Here is a 19,437-nt window from a genome sequence, read left to right as displayed (position 1 = left end):
AATCTACCGATCTACTATGCGTTCAATAAACGATTTTAGAATGCGATCAATCACGAGATATACATCGACTCCATTGATGCAATTATTAACTGAAATCGCCACCGGTTATTGTCAGGTTGACTCGTCGCTAATCCGTGCGATCAATTTGTTTGGTGCGATGTCGATTCATTAATAAATAGCCTGTCCGGTGCGGTTATCCACGCAGCTGAGTAAACCCTTAAACGATATGGAATTGTATAATTTTTCAGATCAATGGTAGATCGATTTCGATTCAATATATCTCTTTTCAATCGATTACTGTGTAATCATCTATTATTGTGGGTTGAGATTAGAAATAGGATTACACTACGTTAAAAAATATACATTACAACTTGTGGTAAATAGTAATTGAGATTGGTGTAAAGAATAGAGCATACAATTTATTGTTTTGTAGTTATATTTTACAAGTTACACATTACGATTAATAAATTTAATATTATGAGTAATAAGTTTGATTCACTCTAAAAAAAATATGAATTACGTTGATTTCTATTAGATTCATAATTAAAAGAAATTAAATTATGATAAAAAAACCTTTCATTATTGGCTAATATCTCACTATACAAAGATCCAAGATTCAGTTTAATAAATTATTATATTCAAATATTAGCTCTATTGGTTCATCGATATATTATGTGCAACTTAATATATTATAAATGTGTTAATATATATAATGTGTGTGTTAATATTCCATATTTCTTAGAATTTTTTCTAAGAGAACAAATCGGTTACGCTAATATAATTAATTAATTGTACTTATACTATGCATGTTAAGGAACATTCAATCAACGTAAAAAGTAAAGAGTCTACGCAACATAGTGGGAAAGATATACACGTACATTTTCGTTAACTGAAAGAAATACTGACATATTCAACTCTGAAGAGAAATGGTATTGCAACATGAAAGAAAGATATAGGCACGTAAAGCTTATACATCACTCGTAATTGCTGTTGTAGAGTGAAATATACAAATTTGTGATAACACCATAATCTCTTAATTACAAATAATGATATAAACAAATAAGTTTTATATAATAATTATATTATTACATGTCATTATAGAAAAAGAAGGTTTTATTATAATAAAGGTATTGAAACACACACAATAAATTTTCATACTAATCATAATTAATCCACGAATTTTTATACAGTTTCATATTTTTATGAAGAGAACTAAAGAAATGGAACCTACATTATTTGTTTCGGCTACTAAAGATCATGACGAGTAGTCTAGTTTCGATAATTTATCTTATATTTTTGTACATTATATGCTCTGTGGAGTTAGGTTCCGCATCTGTAATTTTATCATAAATACGTAGAAAACCGCAGTCCAGTTATAGCATAATAATACCGTCTAGTCATTTTATATAAACATTTAACACATAAATAACACATTGAAATTTATATACGTATCGGAGCATGGAAGTATTTGCAAACATTAAAGTTACAATAAATTTCGCTCTAACCTACTTACACATCGATTAACTTTATCATACATATAACAATAATTTTCATCTTCCTTTTGTAACTTTGGAACGATTTCGAGCGGAGGGCGCATATCGATTTTAATGGAAACTTGTTCCCTATTCTCTTTGACTCGCGTAGTATTGTGAAAATGTTCTCCACAGCTATATGAAATCGATAAAATCAGAGTTTATATTTTAACGTAGCATGCGTGGTATGCTACGTAACGAGTTCGCAATTTGCGTTATACTAAACCCGGTATTCCAGTGGTGTATACGCGAGCACTCTCATTATTTATATCTAAATCGAGTTGCAGTGTGTAATATAAACTTTGATAAAGATATACGCGAAGCAGGCCTGCGTATAACTTGAAACGCGTTTAAAATTCAAATAACAGTTTTCCATAATCGACCGGATGAATTTCGGCATGATAAAAGTTTGTCGCCATCACGAACACTGATAAGATTCTTCGTAGAAGGTACACTTCGGAAAAGTTTGATGAGCCACGAGGACGATGTTATTTAATGGGAGAAAATGAGATTTCCACATTTAGCCCGGAATTCTATCTTTTTCTTTTCTTTTTTCTTTTTTAGAAAACGAGGAAATAGAAGTTATTCGGTTGATTCTGTTAAAAATAAAAAGATCTATTTGTTAAAAGATGAAATATTACATGAATGCGTTGTTGTATATGAAATTTTATTTCACTTTGAATTAAAAATAATATTATAGCATGAGGATATACAGGGTGGTTGGTAACTGGTGGTACAAGTGGAAAGAGGGTGATTCTACGCGAAAAAAGAAATCGAAAATATAGAATAAAAATTTTTCGTTTGAGGCTTTGTTTTCGAGAAAATCGACTGTGAATTTTCGCTCGGTACGCGTGCACTTTATCACTTCTCGTTATAACGGATCTCACTGTAGATCGTTGTCTCGATGGAAAAATTAAAAAAAGAAAAGAAAAAATTAAAAGAAAAAAATTTTTATTCTATATTTTCGACTTCTTTTTTCGCGTAGAATCACCCCCTTTCCGCTTGTACCACCAGTTACCAACCACTCCGTATATTTGACGAGAAAAGATAAGAAGTGGCTGATAGTTCATGTATGTAAACTAATAGCCTTTTCTTTCAGAGTACATCTTTTAAAACAGACAGTGCTGGTACACATATGTCTGTCTTTTATGATCCATATAACTTTTACGACGCTTCTTCGTAAAGTCTTCTATAATGTAAACGTATAGCGAAGCACTTCGAAAAAATTTTCTTTTTGGTTTGATATATTTTTCCATAATTTTGCGTTAAATTCGTACTTTTATTAATATATTTAAAGAAATGTAACCTAACCCTCCTTTTATTGACGTTGTCTGTATAATGACTGTCGTTTAAGTCTATGCAGTCTTTTTATGCTTTTGCGTTTTAAAAAATCCCGCAAAATCCCAAAATTCTCTTGCAAGTTACTAGAATATCATCCACTAAATTTTATTGCTAAGATGTTACTTTAATTTTTTTAAACAGAGCAATATTTAAACGAAATATAGAAAAATTGAAAAATTATTTTAAATTTCGAAAACGAAATCTACTATACTAAATATGTATATTGTAACAAATATTCCATTTTAGATACTTTTGCATATTATAAATTATTCTGCAAAGTTTTACATCTTTAAATTTTCCACAAATACATAAAACTCCATTATATATTTATAAATAATGTACACAACATATCAATTTATTCTAATTCTAATAAGATAGATTTAAATTGTAACGATAATGTAAAAAATAAAGAGTTTCATAAGTACTTTTATTAAAGAAAATTCTAAACAGAATAAGGTGAAAAATTCAAGTATCACACTTTTTAAGATAAAATTGAGAAATAAATATGTATTTGCTAAGAAAAGGCAAGAAACACGTGATAGTACATGTACGTAAACTAATAATGTTCTTCTCATAGTAACTTTGTCTTGTACTAATTTTGAACTATTTAGAAATGCAACTTTCTAACTTGATTTATTTGTCAAGTCTCAATGTGTGATATACTAAAAGAAGTACAATAAAGAAATATTAGCATATGCTACACCACACTATCATGAAACTTATATAAAAAACCATAATGTTGTTTCATCTATCTTTACCTGCAACTGTCCCGAAAGTTTTAATTCCTTGATATGTATCCCATTTTACGACCTTGCGTTATTATACAAGATTCACGCACATATAAATGTTCTTGCACTATAATAGCATACTGAAAGTCTAGATATGTATAGGTTCAAATTTTATTTCTATTACATAACTTTAACTTCCTTCTCCCCCCTTCTCCTTCCTTTTAGTAAATTAATTTTCTTTATTTTGTTAATCACGTTCCTGTTATTAGTATTTATTGTTATTTATTGTCACTTTTTGTTTTACTTTTTTTTACTTAAGAACTAATAAAGCCCAATTATAATTAGGGTGAATAAGATAAAGTTACCATTAACTAAGTAACGAATAAGAAACTCATCGCGTTAACTAGTAAAGCTCCATAGAGAATCTAAATTCTATAAGTTTAAGAAATATAAGGAACAAAAATAAGTGGACAAGTAACAGAAGTAAGTACATATTAATAAAATTTAATCAAACAAGTGCGAATGTTTTAGTTATTATATATCTTTCCAATACATAAATTATCTAGTAAATGATTGAAATTAATATTTATATGTTTGCGTAAACAGGCTGTATTTCACGAAACTTTGTTCGCTTATTTTTGTCTTCCACTGTATGTATTAATAATCCATATAAAATTTTGTGGCGGTAAAAGCTTATTTAAAAAGAGAGTGTGAAAAACAGTGTCATCAGACACATGCTATACATTTTTAAACAAGATGCAATCAAATCACTCAAAATATTCCGAACACATTTGCCGAAACGCTTAAGGTATCGCAAACTTTATTCAAATCTTGGAGGACATAGTTGATATGGAAGATAGAGAGTCACAAGAAGGAATATAAAAGGGACTGAATGAATGTTGGACAGGTCGGCGTAGCTGAAGTGCAATCATTTTTTATGAACAAGTCCCGCGACTTATGTTGTACGAAGCGTAGTAAGCTACAAGTCTGGATATAGCGAAACTTGAATAAATTGGGTGGCATTACGAACCAGACACTGCGAATTTATCACGTCAATGTATGTACTTTGTCAAATAAAATTAGATTGTAAACGTCGCTGATTTTCGTGTTATGAGCATTCCGTGTAATCTTCGCGTGGATCATTGTGGACTTGGAATGTATTTTCACGACTAGAATGAACAAAGTAAAATAGATAAATACATGGCAAGCAACCAAGCTAGGAGAAAGCTTGAAAATGAAACAGAATATACATAGTGAAAATTGTATGTTGACTGAGAATACTTGTCTACTTGCGAAAAATTTAAATGTGCAAAAATGTAAAATATGTATTTGAATACTTACTGTAGAAAGCTTTCATGAATTTATGATATGTGTTACATAAACCTTTTTGAAATTTCATGGCCATTGAAATGAGATGAGGTCATGATTGTTTGGTAAAATTTGAATCTAGTCTGAAAATATGTGTACTTATAGAAGTTACTAGTTATATACTTGTATTTAGCGAATATACCTTTAGTAAGAAACTAATACACAACACGAGTACATAGTTTTGAATGTATAATTAGTCTTAAAGTTTTGAATTGTTTGTAGCTTTTATGTACATTTTCCTATTTGTTTCACAGTTTACCAATACAATCATGATAACAGATGCTATAGAAATTTCAAAATGCTTTATATACACAAATTGTTTGTATATTTATACAAAATTTTCACGTATTCAAATAGTTTCATGAAGCATCGTATATACATAATATAGAAAAGTACATATATATATACAATATCTAACGTAAAGTACTCATTACATAATAATATTAGATTGTATAATAAATTCATTGGCATTTCTTGAAAAAAGACCGTCAAAGTTTGTTACTTTTATATAAGATTTATTTAGTCAACAATGTACGTATTTTTTTATTCTGTTAACCTTTTGCAATTAAGTAACTTATTTATTCTATCACTCCATAGCTTTTGTATTTATATTAAAAAATTCAGATATATATATTTTTACACGCTTTCAATTATTTAATGATTATTCGTTAAAAAATAATTACTATGTACTCCAACATTTGCATCACGGCAAATATTCCAATAATCTGAAATGTAGGTATATCGAAAATCTTAAACATGTATTTTTGCTGTGTCATAAAAGAAATCTGTAATCTCATATGTATAGCGTAATAAATAGTTCTTTTCTTTTTCCTCCAGTGCCATTATTAAATGATGCTTATAAGCAATATCTACCCATTATTTATGTATGTTATTTATCCTATATTGTCTATTGGAGCTAACATATGCAATGATTTAATAATACTTAAAATATAACATGAAGAGGCGAATAAGCCTTATACGAATCCTTTGCGCTGGAGGACTTTTTCGGTCGGGCGTAGCAACTCCAGATGATTCAACGTATATGTGACGCGTGTATTATAGGTAGCGTAAAATGATTTTATATACAAATTAACTCACAAAAACATTACATTCTAATAATTTATCTATATTTACATCTTTGAAGATATGATTTCGTAATATTAATTTCTGTATTTTTTGATATGGTAATTTATAAAGCATTCGCCAAGATGCATGCTTGAATATAATTGATCTCATTTCTCAACGGTTCAAAATCAAGTTCATCTTTATTTGAGTTAATTTCATTTCCGAAAATCATTTTTTTAGAGTTTCTAAACTACAATACTCTTGCCATGATCGTCGAATCTGAACTAACGTCGGAGACGTTGTCAGAACCATAGTTTCGGAAGGATTTAGGATCAAATATTTTATCTTCATTTTAAAGTCTAACACTTTACACTTCCTAACAAAGAATATAAAAAGTCAAGGAATTTATTTACGAACCAATATTAATTGTAGATGTCGAAATCTAGCATAAACAGGGACTGTCAGCTCTTACTCGGTACTGGATTTGCAGGATGGAACGTGGCGACTGAGAGCGTAAAGGGCTAATATTTTTCATTAACATACCTTTTTTTAAATTGCGTTCATTGCGTTTAATTTCAATAAAAGTATACATACTGATTTAGAAATTCCATGAGATACCATATGTATATTCTCAATGTACTAATAATGCAATTGTACCCTGTACATATAAGGAAAGCATTAACGCATTTATATGTCATATGGAAACAAATATTTTCAAATATAGTTTAATTTTAATTCTGCAATATTCAATATATATGTCGGAGATGACGGGACATCGGGGCCTTTCTTTTGGAATTTTTGGGAAGATCCCTAATACTTTAGTCTAGACTATTTACTATAGCTGTACTTAAATGATAAAACTTAGAAATAGTTGTTATGATTCAATCCAATTATGTTTGCCCGAGATTTGTGACGGTGGGCTTGAGCTCGAGGCGACACAACTGGTCGCTGAACGTAGCCACAGTCACGGGATGAACGTTTTTACCTAACAGAGAAGTGCCAATATTGTGGGACACACGTGTTAACAATCAAACTCCGGGCAGGAGCAATGTCAGCTCTACGCGGGGGTCTGTCTAGCAACAGTGGCTGGAATTTTGTTGATATCCCCGGCCAATATGCAACGAACAAACGCGATCGTAATCAGTCTTTTATTCTTGCGATCACCGTGGAGAGTTTGCACATTGTCTTTACGTGCAGTATTATGCAGAGCGTCACAACAAACGTTACTTTGTACTTCAAAATATATCCTACGTTTAACAAAGAGTTACCCCGTTAACCGTGAATTCGTTATTGAACCTAAGAACATCATCACTAACATCTCGAGTATTTAATCACCACGGTTATTTATCAAACTTTGTAAAAATCAATATTTATACCAATAAATATAATCTCTATTGTACAACAACGATGGCTAGTCCGAATGAAGATTCGTTACACGCCCATAAATCTAACCGCTAACCCGACATATGAAAACTATGACAAAAAAAAAAAAAAAAAAAGAATGAAGGCATAGATACAGATATTGCGTTGCATTTTTTTAATATAATTTTGTCTTACTTGTTATTGTTCCAAAGTTATGACTTGACCCAGTTAAATGTACAATAATAACCATGTAAACATCCAACTTGCACAGCGTTATGTTACAAGCAACATACCTAAAAAAATCTCGACAATATGAATGTTATGAATGACTGGACGCGTGTATCATAAGCAAAACACGATTGTCTAGCTGGTTCTAGTTGTGTGTAGCTGTTTCTGGAGAAACGATAAATGAGAATGCGAGAAAGAATCAGATTTAGCGAGACGCAGCCAGGCGATTAGGTACGTTTCGAGAAAATCGAATTGCACGCCGCGCGAAATGGAGCAAACGGATCACGTGTTGCGGACGTTGCATCCTGCAATTGCAGCAATGAATCGCGTTTCAATCGGAAGATAAATTGGTATCGATCGCGGCCTTTCCCGCAGGGTAACATTATCAAATTTTTCCTGTCCGTAGCAAACGATCCTTTTTTTTTCTTCGGCACCGGTCGCGTTAGCGGTTTATCGGTCCATCGCGGGAATCGAAACCAATGGCGGATCAATTGGAGAAATATTACAGTGAAACGTGTACTGTTTTCCCTTGTTCGATTCGCTTCAGTTCGATCCACTTCAGTTCGATTCGATATTGATTTGATCTAGAGTGCACCAAATTTTTGTAACGCAACTGTTTCGAATAAAAAAACAATCAGATATTTTGATAGTATAACCAATTTCGTGGGGTTCTGGAATATACCGTTATGTCATAAATATGTTATAAATACATTGTTGTAATTACAATCTGAAATGGAACGTGAGACCAAGTGCCTTATTAAGGACTGCAGATTTTTATAGATTTATGGCAGAAGATATATAAATGTACAGTATAATGCATATAGTAAACAGAAATATGTAAAACATGTAAAAACTGTACCATAATATTGAATGATGGAAATAAATTTTCAATTGTATCAGATTTCTTTAAATATTTTAACAGAAATATGAATTTGCATTATTACTAAGAAGTTACATATCAATTTTCGATTAGATTTAAGAAAAATGCAGCAATTGCGTCAATAGCATTACATACATTTTATGTTAGGTCATTAGTAATTAAAGGAATGCCATAAAATAATTAAGGAATGATAAAAGGAAGGAAATTAATATTAAGAACTAAAGAAAAAGATATTCGTGTATTTGTTATAAATGAAATACAATGTTTAATGTGTAGTATAACAAAAATTTGGACAGGAACAGACTTTTGAATGAATAGAAGAAACATGAGAATTATAATAGTAATTCCTTTTTAAACCAATCAAATCCGTGTGTAATAAAGATTAATACGACCTTCTTAAACGGTTCTACACTTTTTTTTATAAAGATGCAACGATTTTCTATTGATTTATAGAAATAGCTTTATTGTTAAGGGTATTGTTATTGTCACTGTCATGTATATATGTCATGTTGGTTTACACCTAGTTGCAAACTCAGTCCTTTGGGGTATAATTTTTCTTTCTCTTTTTCTGAGTTGTTCTCCACGGCCCAATTAATTTTTAAAATGAATAGAATGAGAGATAACGGATGATATACGAGAGAACTCCACTTATTGAATAAATATATATTTTATATTTTAATCTATTGATTGTATGAGAATATTATACAATACGTGATTTCAATTAATGTTGGCATTAAATATCGATAATACTTATATCAATGTTACATATTATGAAATGCATGGTGCAATATTCAGTTTAAAAGTGTAAAATACTGCTTTAGATATATGATAATATTGTATTGTGTTAAGTCCAAAGTAAGCTTGTAAAAGATAAAATGATAGAGAGTGAAAATTCGAACAGAAATAACAAGCAAAGAAGAAAACTCTGAATAGAAACAGTAGTATAGTAATAGAAATAGTAGGAGTTTGAATAGAGATAAGTGTGTTTCATATGTCCTTTAAAGCGAGAGTGCTTCCCCTTACAGGAAATGAAAACAGAACATGAAAATCAGCAAAGTTGGAATGAGTATGCATATTGGGATTTGGAAAGAGAGATTCTGTCATGTCAATGGAATGGATAAAAAATGATAGTAGGAAAAGTTATTTATACATTATAAATATTATCGTTATTACTAGTACTTAAAAAGTTAGTTAAAAGCTAATTTGAGACAAGTAATCAGATGATTAAAATTTTCTAACCGAAATTAAGAAACACAGTGTCCTAAAGTTTCAAAATATTGATTGTTCTATTGTTGCAATCACTATTTTTGATTATCAAATGTGTGACTACTGCAACTTCATTAAAGCTACGAAGCTAAATCTCCTGAATAAAACAGGTATTTAAAGATCACTCGGTATTGCATCAAATTCCACAATAGGAAATCACTATCTTGTTTCTTGCCAAACGTGCAGCCATATTATTGGCACGTATCGTTAATTCTCAATGAAGCGTCTTTTTATCAGATTCTATTCATCTCATTTTCATAGTATTGATCTTTGGTAGTCATATGAGAGAGCTACTTAGTAAATGGTATGAAATCTAATATACTTCAATTAAATCAATTAGGATGTAAATATTTCATACGAGATATGTATAATACTGTGACAAATATGTACAATGCTATAACAAATATGTACAGTTTGCTAATACATCTTGTAGCTACGGTAAAGATCCTTTACCAAATATTTTTCTTTATCAAATAAAGAGCTGAATGCCTAAAAATTTCCTTCCTTCTATTTCTTTCCATAGGTAAACTCTCCAATTTTCTCTATTCCTCTCAATTTCTCGCTAATCTTCAATTTTCTCCAATTTATTAAATTTTTTCTACTACAGTTAAAATTTTGTCTTATTCAATCTTCAATTCATCTAACTACGATAGAAACAGCGAGAACAGAAATGTCGGCAAGCAAATCTAGCTTAGACCTAGCACTGTCTGATACGTGGTTTAATCTTAGCTCGACGCTCTTTTAATCGTTCTAAATGAGGGCTATGATTTTCCTCGTGTGCAGCATACGAAAAGAGGTGGCATCCTCAAGCTTCGTTTTCGTCGACATCTTGTCAAGGCCACGTTCTCCAATGTCGCCCCAGGTGGCGCGTATTACGGTCACCGTATTAGAATGACTGTCAGCGTTATTTCTTGGACCGCCGGAAGAAAGAGACTTCGTGGGGAAATATGGCGGCTTGATGGCACGTCTTGGAGAAGATAAATGGACACTCGAGCGACACTCCGTTTCTCTGTTTTCGTTTCAGTAGATTATGTCGAGAACAGCTATCCAGTTTGAGAACCAAATAATATACAGAGAAACGTTACTCGATCCTTGTTATGTATATGTACACGAGTAGTTGATAATTTATCTGCTTTTATTTGGACATTTATGTGTGGAATATTTTAGTAGGATATTTGTATTAGTACGCAATAGTAACTTAAATCTTTGCATTTATATATTATAAGATTCCGGAAATTTTGGGTGATTCATTATTTCCATTATTTAATTCGGATGTTTAATTTATCTACTATAAATTTTCAAAAATCTTAAGCGATTAATTGTTTTGATTATTTAATTTTTATCTTTAAAGAGCTTATAACAGATACTGGTTAATATATTTTATTTTTAATAATATGATTTCGAATCTGATTTTAATGTTGACGAAGAAAGAAATTTATATATTGCTGTTTAGTTTAATATAATTTAATATAATATAATTTTAATTATAATTTAATATAAAAATTTAGTTTAATATAATATAATTAATGATAATAAGATAATAATATGTTTTAGGTATGTTGATATAAATTTAAAGAAATTTACCAAACTAAATAACTTTTCGTTTATTCAGATAAGATCAAAAAATACAAATTATTTAGACAGACCTTTAAAAATATCAATTTTGGAAATTTTAGTAACATACATTAAATGCATTAAATGTATGTTTAACAATTAAATATACACTTGAATCACAGTTGATCTTCGATTCTTAAATGTCATGAAAACGATTGAAGACAATCAGTGCAGTAATAAAACTACTATAACTACAATAAACCATACAACAACTTAAGTATTTGGATGATAGCCAATTTCCATTATATAACATTGTCTACAACAATACGAACAATATGTAAGGCTTACATATGTAAGGTGTACTTACTTATATATACTTTGTCATGGTGCGTAATATGTGAAAGTATGCGACGATATTATTTAGTACATCTTACAACATTTGTTTCTATTATTGCATTCTATTAATGCGCTAATGCAATAATATCATAGTACTAATATTACTAATCTGATATAAATAAAGTGAATAAAAGAAAATGGTATAGGATATCCGATATGTCAGATATGTATGTAATTGCAATAGATTAATATAACAATGTTATTACGATAAACAACTACTAAATGTTTAAGCTATTTATTTACATATAAGTTACATATAAGTTAGTTACACATAAATGTTTAAACTATGTTATATATCATAAAGTATTTTATGTTATATAAACTGAAGTTGGGATCTACGATTAAAGTTCATGATCTAATTCCACTGGTATGTGTTATAGATATATATACGTATACAGGGTGTCCCAAAAATCGCGGTACAACAACAAAATCAGGTGGTGATCCTATATGCAAAATAGGTCGAAAAGGAAGAGTACCATTTTTCCATTTAAGGCTTTGCTTTTGAAAACCCATCAGGTAACCGTGTATTAACTGAATGTTCCAAAATATGAAACTTTTGTTTCTACTCGTGTCATTCTCGTATCATTAAACATGAACAATGCCACGATTTGCTTCCTGTTCTTGTTTTTATCTTATTTGCAAAATATCAATTATTGCTTTCTTTTATTCTGCATTTAATTTGAATGGTTTCATAAATAAGGATAAGATTAGTACCTTTTAAGATTCATTTTATTAATCAAAAAGCAAATTATGATATTTTCCTTATTAAATAATACAGACACGAGCAGAAATCGAAGTTTTGTAATTCGAGACTTCCTGTCAAAACACGGATACCTGATGGGTTTTTAAACTCATGTTCTTCGAAAACAAAGGCCTAAATGAAAAAATGTTATTCTTCTTCTTTGGACTTAGTTCTGCATGTAAAATCACCAGCCGACCGGTTACACCATGATTTTTGGGGTAGTCTATATAGAAAATTTTACAAATTATAATTCAAATAATCACTTCATTTAGTGTAAAAATTATATAAAATCGTAAAAACTGTTTTTGCAACAGTACTGATAATATTAACACAACAGTACTAATAATTATTAAATTGCGGATTATTTTAATATATAATTGTAATAATGTTTAAAGTAATTGTAATAAAAATAAAGAATTAAGGTAATTGTAATAGTGGCGTTAAGTTTATAAATTATTTGGTATGGAACGTTTCTTTTTGTTTAGGAATGGTAAATATCTAAAAAGGCCGACAAGTACATTATGTTATATTTTAATAAATAAATATCCATAAGTATACATATTTATTTATTAAATACTTATTATAAGTATAATATATAATATAATATATATGTCGGAGATGAAAGAACACCGGAGCCTTTGGAATTTTGGATAATCCCGCAACATTGTAATCTAGATTTTATCATAGCTGTAATTAAGCAATTCTTGTCATTCAATCTGATTGTAATTGTTCGAGATTTGTGATAGCGAAATTGGGCTCGAGGTGACAACTGGTCGCCGAACGTAGCCACGGTCACGGGATGGACGTTTTGCCTGACGGAGGTGTGGAGTGGTTGCATGGTTCTCCCTAGAAACGTGGTTGTGGCGGCATACGGCCTCAAGAACGGGCCTAACCACATGGGATTGTACCTCGGAGGTACAATAGGAGGTACAATACAATAGGACACACGTTGTATTAATAATCAAACTCCAGGCAGAAACTGCTTGGCAACGGCGATTGGAACTTTCTCGACGCTTCCAACGAGTATATAACAAACAAATGCAATCGTACAGCGAGGAAAATTTCCATCAGTTTATTATTCGTGCGATCGCCTTGCAGAGTAACACATCGAACAGTTTATACCGAGCGTCTCAGCAATCGTATTTTGTGCCTAAAATTATTCTACGCATAGTAAAGAGTTATCCCGTTGACCGTGGATTCGTTTGAACCCAATAACATTGTTAATAGCGTTCATTAAACTCATTATTCGTTAAACTTATTATTCGTAAAACATATTATTCGTTAATCTTATTATTTGTCAAACTTATTATTCGTTAAACTCAATATTCATTATACTTTGTAAAACTCTTGTATATACGTATAAATATAATCTCTGCTTCGTAAAACGATGGCTAATTCAGACGAAGGATCGTTACGCGCCTTAAATTCTAATGTTAACCCAACATATATATAATATATATAATATATATAATATAATATAAGTATTAACTTATTATATAACAATTTATATGAAAAATAAAAGTGTGCAGGAAGATTATAATTCATTATAATGCAAATTAAAAAGTGTCAGAGTGACCACAAAAGTATTATTAAATATTTGCTATTGTATATCGTATATCGTATCGTAGAAAATATTCAATTTTTAAACCTTATATCAAACACATTGCTGACATACTTTGTATATTTTGTATGTATAAAAATCGGTGATTTAGTAATAATAATTATTATATCACTTTACTATACTATTTTGGTAATTATAACATAGTAATAGAAAGATATATATTTAGTTATTTTATTAATTATATACTATTATTAAGAAAATACTATACAGGAGGAATTAATATTCCTAAACATCTTTACTCTCATTACTAAACATAATTTTCTTTGAAAAGGATGTCCCATTTTAATACATAAGTGCAAATTGTTGGCAAACTACCTGCTGTATAAAAAAGATGTTCAGGCAGGCATTAAATGGTTTCGAAGGAGACATAATATGGTGTAATTTTTCTGGAAAAATAAAGGTCATATGATGGTGACATACGTTCAAACACAATCATGTAAATTTTAATGTACTAATTGATCCGTTTTCGCAATCCCTATAAAAAATTATTAATCTATCGTATCGAAAGACATTTTCCTTGTAATTTATATCATAGGTTTTACAAAATGAAAGTTAAAATATCTGGTATAATCTAATATTTTTTCGCTTAAATAGATTAATAATTTTGTATAGGCTAATAATTTTTTAAATGGAATGCTAAGATGAAACGATTAATATATTAAAAACTGTACGATTAATACATTTAAGGAAACGTGTGTCACTATCATATGACTTTTACGTATCCATTTACAGAGAAACTAATTATATGGATTGAAATGGGACACGGTGCATGTAACAAGGTGCTCCAGTCATCTTTATCTTTATTCTAAAATAAGCAACGGCAATCGTATCACGAAAATCATGTCACCATTACTTCAGTTCTTACTCATCACCCCTGATCACTATCCAGCGACCTATTACGCGAGGATCCTTGCTCAAAACTATCGTAAAACTCGCGAGAAACGTGACCCGGTAGAAGGCCAACAGACAGGATGTCGCATCGAAGGTCAAAACCGTAATCGAAGCTGTTGGTCGCGAATCCCTGGAGGGGTTGTCGATTTCGCGGAGGAATAAAAGTGGCGTTCTCCAGGCTTTCGGCGTAATGACGGTGGTTGGGCAGGAGGAGGGTGTTGTTTATCATCGGTAGTGCCGGCTCCACGGCGCTAGCACGGCCACTGTCGGAATAATTGACCCAAATATACCGCAAAAATAGCGGATCATAAATTACATGGACGGAACGGGAGTGCACTTGACACGGCCCTGTCGCGACACAGTCAACGAAGCCGGAGACGACAGACGACGACAGCAGAAAAAGAGGGTCCCATTCAAGGTTACTCATTCTTCCGGCGCGTCCTCGTTTCGAGCGGTGACAGTCGGGAAACTAGCGCCGCAATGGATGCAAGGGGAAAATTGGGGAAATGGTTGTTGATTCTTTATCGATTGCGTCTTCAAGGATTTTCAGGCAGCAATTCAGAAACTTAGAAAAATTATCGTCGTTTTTGAAGATAAATTAAAGTTTTAAGTTTCGTGATCGATTGTTTAGCATATTATAATCTTATTGTCACCCGCTTTTTACCACTTTAATGTTGCTGTTCAAGAAAGTTTCCGTTATTGCTATAATTCGGAATGGTTTTCATCATCTGATAAAGTGAATATGTTTACATTTTTTAGATACCACTAGATTGCAGATTTTTATACATTTATAGGAAATTTGAAACTGGAAAATTGCACAGAATGCACATGATATTAAAAGATATACAAAATATTCAAAATATAGTGCTTTATATAATATTTGATACTGTATTCTTAATTACATTCATTTTCAGAAATATGAATTTGCATAAAAATTTGCAATCTAGTTATCACGATGCCCTTCGAGTATCATTTCGGATTAATATAATAAATCAAAGTGTTTTTTACGACTTTAATAAATTGAATAAATTAAAATATCTTTTCTTTCTTATATATTAAAACTTATTTGTGTTCATGATTCGTGAAATTTTGAAGCTCTTCTCATATTCGTTTTTAAATAGAGAGAATGGTTGTTTATCTTCTGTTGATTACATATCAGTGATTTTGGGAGAGTATCTAATTGAGTAATTTAGGAACCTTTTAATAAAAGGTGTGGCACCTCTTAACAATGAAATAAACATTTAACGATTGATGAATTCTTTTGAATTATTATTGATTCCATAACATAATAACTTTATGTACGTAGAAAGTTTACTCTTACTGAAAATTAGAAGGAACTACTAAATTTTAATAAAACCCACTCTGTAATAATTCGAAGGTCGTTTATTCAAATTAACACATATGCTGTTCTAAGAAAAAAGTGAGTCAGTTTTTATATTAAATATAATTTATAATTGGTTTAGGTATTATAATAGTTTTATAGTTTTATAGATTTTTGTGTCTAATTATTCATCAATCTGTATTCTTGCTGTTAATTATAAAACACTCTGGGAATCCATATTTGATAATTTCAATATGTTTGATTTACCTCAATACAGTGACGATTTATTGTTTTGCTAAAATCAGTACCACTAATTAAGAATTTAGGACATTCATTTGTCCACTTATTCTTCGATATAGGTAAAAGTGATTGTTGAACTAAACAACATAATGGTACATTATATTCAAATAATTTCATATATTTCGATTTATAGGTAGTAATATTTTAAAATAGCATTAATTTATGATTTGTCGATAATAGTTAATTTGAATGTTTTATATGATATAAAATCTTCCATTTCATAATTTGCTTACTAAATTTAAAAAAATTTAATAAATATATATACATGAAACCCAAATTCTTTGACCTCATCATGTTTTAAGGAAAGATTCAATTGTAAACGAGAAGCTCTTTTGGTAATGTAACAATTTTGCAAAACATAGAAAAATAGTGTAATTGGAAATTAAATGACGTCAAATGTATCTATAAAAAAGTTTTAATCCATACGTAATTTTTATAGAGTATTATATATTTAATGAATGTAATTTTCACGTGTTGACCGATAAACATTTTGAATATCTATCTATTTCATTATATTAGATTTTATAAGAATAAATTCTTGAAATAGAATTGTTTAAGTAAAATAAAGAACATTTTTCATTTTTCCTAAATGTTACTTAAACTAAAAGCTATAGGAAAAAGCGATTCACATATTCTGATCATTCATGCCAATAATTAAATTTTAATATTAATGCACCTGATTGATAATTGAGGATAGAACAAAATTTGATAATAATATTTCATATATATCGATTTAATAACAATATATAAAGCTAAAGTAAGTAAATAGCAATATATAAAACTCGGACGTCTTCCAAACGCGACGCTTTAAAAAAAGGCTTCTATGGAAAACAACACATTTTTGAGGATATCTACTATTGTGTAAAGATGTAACAAAATAATATAATTGAAAATTTCCTATCGAATAATACCAAATATTTCTGACGTGAAAAGTTTTCAAAATTTAAATTTCTATCAACAATTTTACAGGGACGATATTTCGTGAAAACATTCGAAACAATGCAAGCAATTTTATCGAACACCGTCATAGACCTCGAAGAATACAGAACTTGGAGCAAATAGATCTGCTGGCACTGTATTAGTGCCATATAGATGAATAAATTGAATAGTCCGAATGATTGTAATGGATTGAGTAGATTAAGCAAGTAGTACAAACAAATCGAATAAAGTGGGTCGTCTAGTGTGCTTGATATCTCTCTTGTGTCGAATGCCTCAATTGAGTCGACAAGAACTTCAATATCACGTTAAAATACCGTGAAACCGTCCCATTCAATTCGCTATTCGTGTTACGGAAGTCGTGAGAGTTATGTACACATAAATCCTAAAAAACGATTACTTTAATCAAAATTTCTTCTGTGTAAAAATGCAATTCAATCAATTGGATAGATGATTGAAAGGATTGAAAGGATAGAAGATTTTTATTCATAATATTTGTAAAACCATAAAAATGCCGATACATACGAATAATCGATGCGATTTGAAATAATTGGAGACAGAAATGAGAATTACTCATGTTTGATGTATTAAACTTTAGAAATTTGTTGTAGTCACGTATACAGAATATTAAAAAGTAAGGTCTGACATATTAAGATCTTACGATTAGAATGCTCTCTGAGTGGAATGAAAAGTTCTTAGTTAACATCGAATTTAAAACCAATTTCTTTGCAATCTTAATTATCTAACATTGAAACTAAAATCAATTTTTTTTTTACAATAAAATTTAATTTTATTGCTTTGAAAGCATTTTATGTAAGTCTGATAACAACGCATAAGGTGTAAATGAAGTAAATGTGAAAATACAGTCATTAATCATCAACATTTATAAACACTACGGAAGAATCTAAGTATTAAATAGAGATTTGCTTCATTCTTTAAATATTTGGACGAGTATTTCATTCTAGATATTTCATGTACTTTATGTACATTCTATATACTTATCCATTTTATATATTCTATATCGCTTGAATTTTTGCGTATTTAAGTTCCTCATAACTGCTTAAACATTCGTAATCTATCACCAATATCAGAAGAAATCGTAGAAATAATAGTAAATTATGAACTTTTGAATTTTATTAAACTCATTAATTAACAATTAACAATTTTAAACACATTTTATTATAATATATTTTAATAAAAGTATTAATCTTAAAATCTATGTTAATTAAACATATATCATCTTCTTTCGTGAATATTACAAGGCTTTAAACTCCTAACTTTTAATCACACTATTTTCCAGACTCCAAGTGAATCAAGAAGGCGGTTTTACATAATGTAAAATCTGAAGTCGTGTTTAATACAATAATTTAGCTATTAAATTAAAAATTAAATCAAAATTAAATTTTTCATAAATAATAATAATACATAAAATAAATAAGAATACTTGAGAATATTTTGAAAAAAATTCAATATGGAACGAGAATTTTTCTTAACAATATTACGATCTGAAAAATTTATCAAAATAATATAATTAAAATTTGTCTATTAAACGGTATTAGATATATTTCAAGTAATTTCTAATGTTTGATCTTCCACTATTAACGTCCCCATATTATTACTAATAGAGTGATTACTAGATTGCGGATTCTTGAGAAATATAATTTTTTATATTTTATTGAGAATATAATTTAAAAAGTAGAACCTCGCGGTAGAAAATTATTCTACTAAGTATCATTGAAAGCACTATACCTTGGATATTTTATATATTTTTTCATAATATGAGCATTGTACGTTTTTGCAACTTTTCATCTTCTATAAATGCATAAAAATCCGCAGTCTAATAATTACTATCGAACATTCATTGAATATAAAACTTATCAAAGTCATCGCTAATTCTGTATTTAAT

At 29.8% G+C, this 19,437-nt stretch overlaps 1 protein-coding gene across 2 annotated transcripts in view; it reads left to right on the top strand.

The window, feature by feature from the left end:
- The window catches only part of LOC117240775 (octopamine receptor beta-2R-like), a 130,712-nt gene that overhangs the window by 86,250 nt on the left and 25,025 nt on the right, over positions 1–19,437 (top strand). The window lies entirely within an intron of this gene.

This window comes from Bombus vosnesenskii, unplaced genomic scaffold (assembly GCF_011952255.1).
Source record: "Bombus vosnesenskii isolate JDL3184/JDL3185 unplaced genomic scaffold, Bvos_JDL3184-5_v1.1 scf7180000014893, whole genome shotgun sequence".
Classification (NCBI taxonomy): domain Eukaryota; kingdom Metazoa; phylum Arthropoda; class Insecta; order Hymenoptera; family Apidae; genus Bombus; species Bombus vosnesenskii.
The sequence above is the reverse complement of the archived record's forward strand: the minus strand, read 5'-3'. Positions and strand labels throughout refer to the sequence as shown.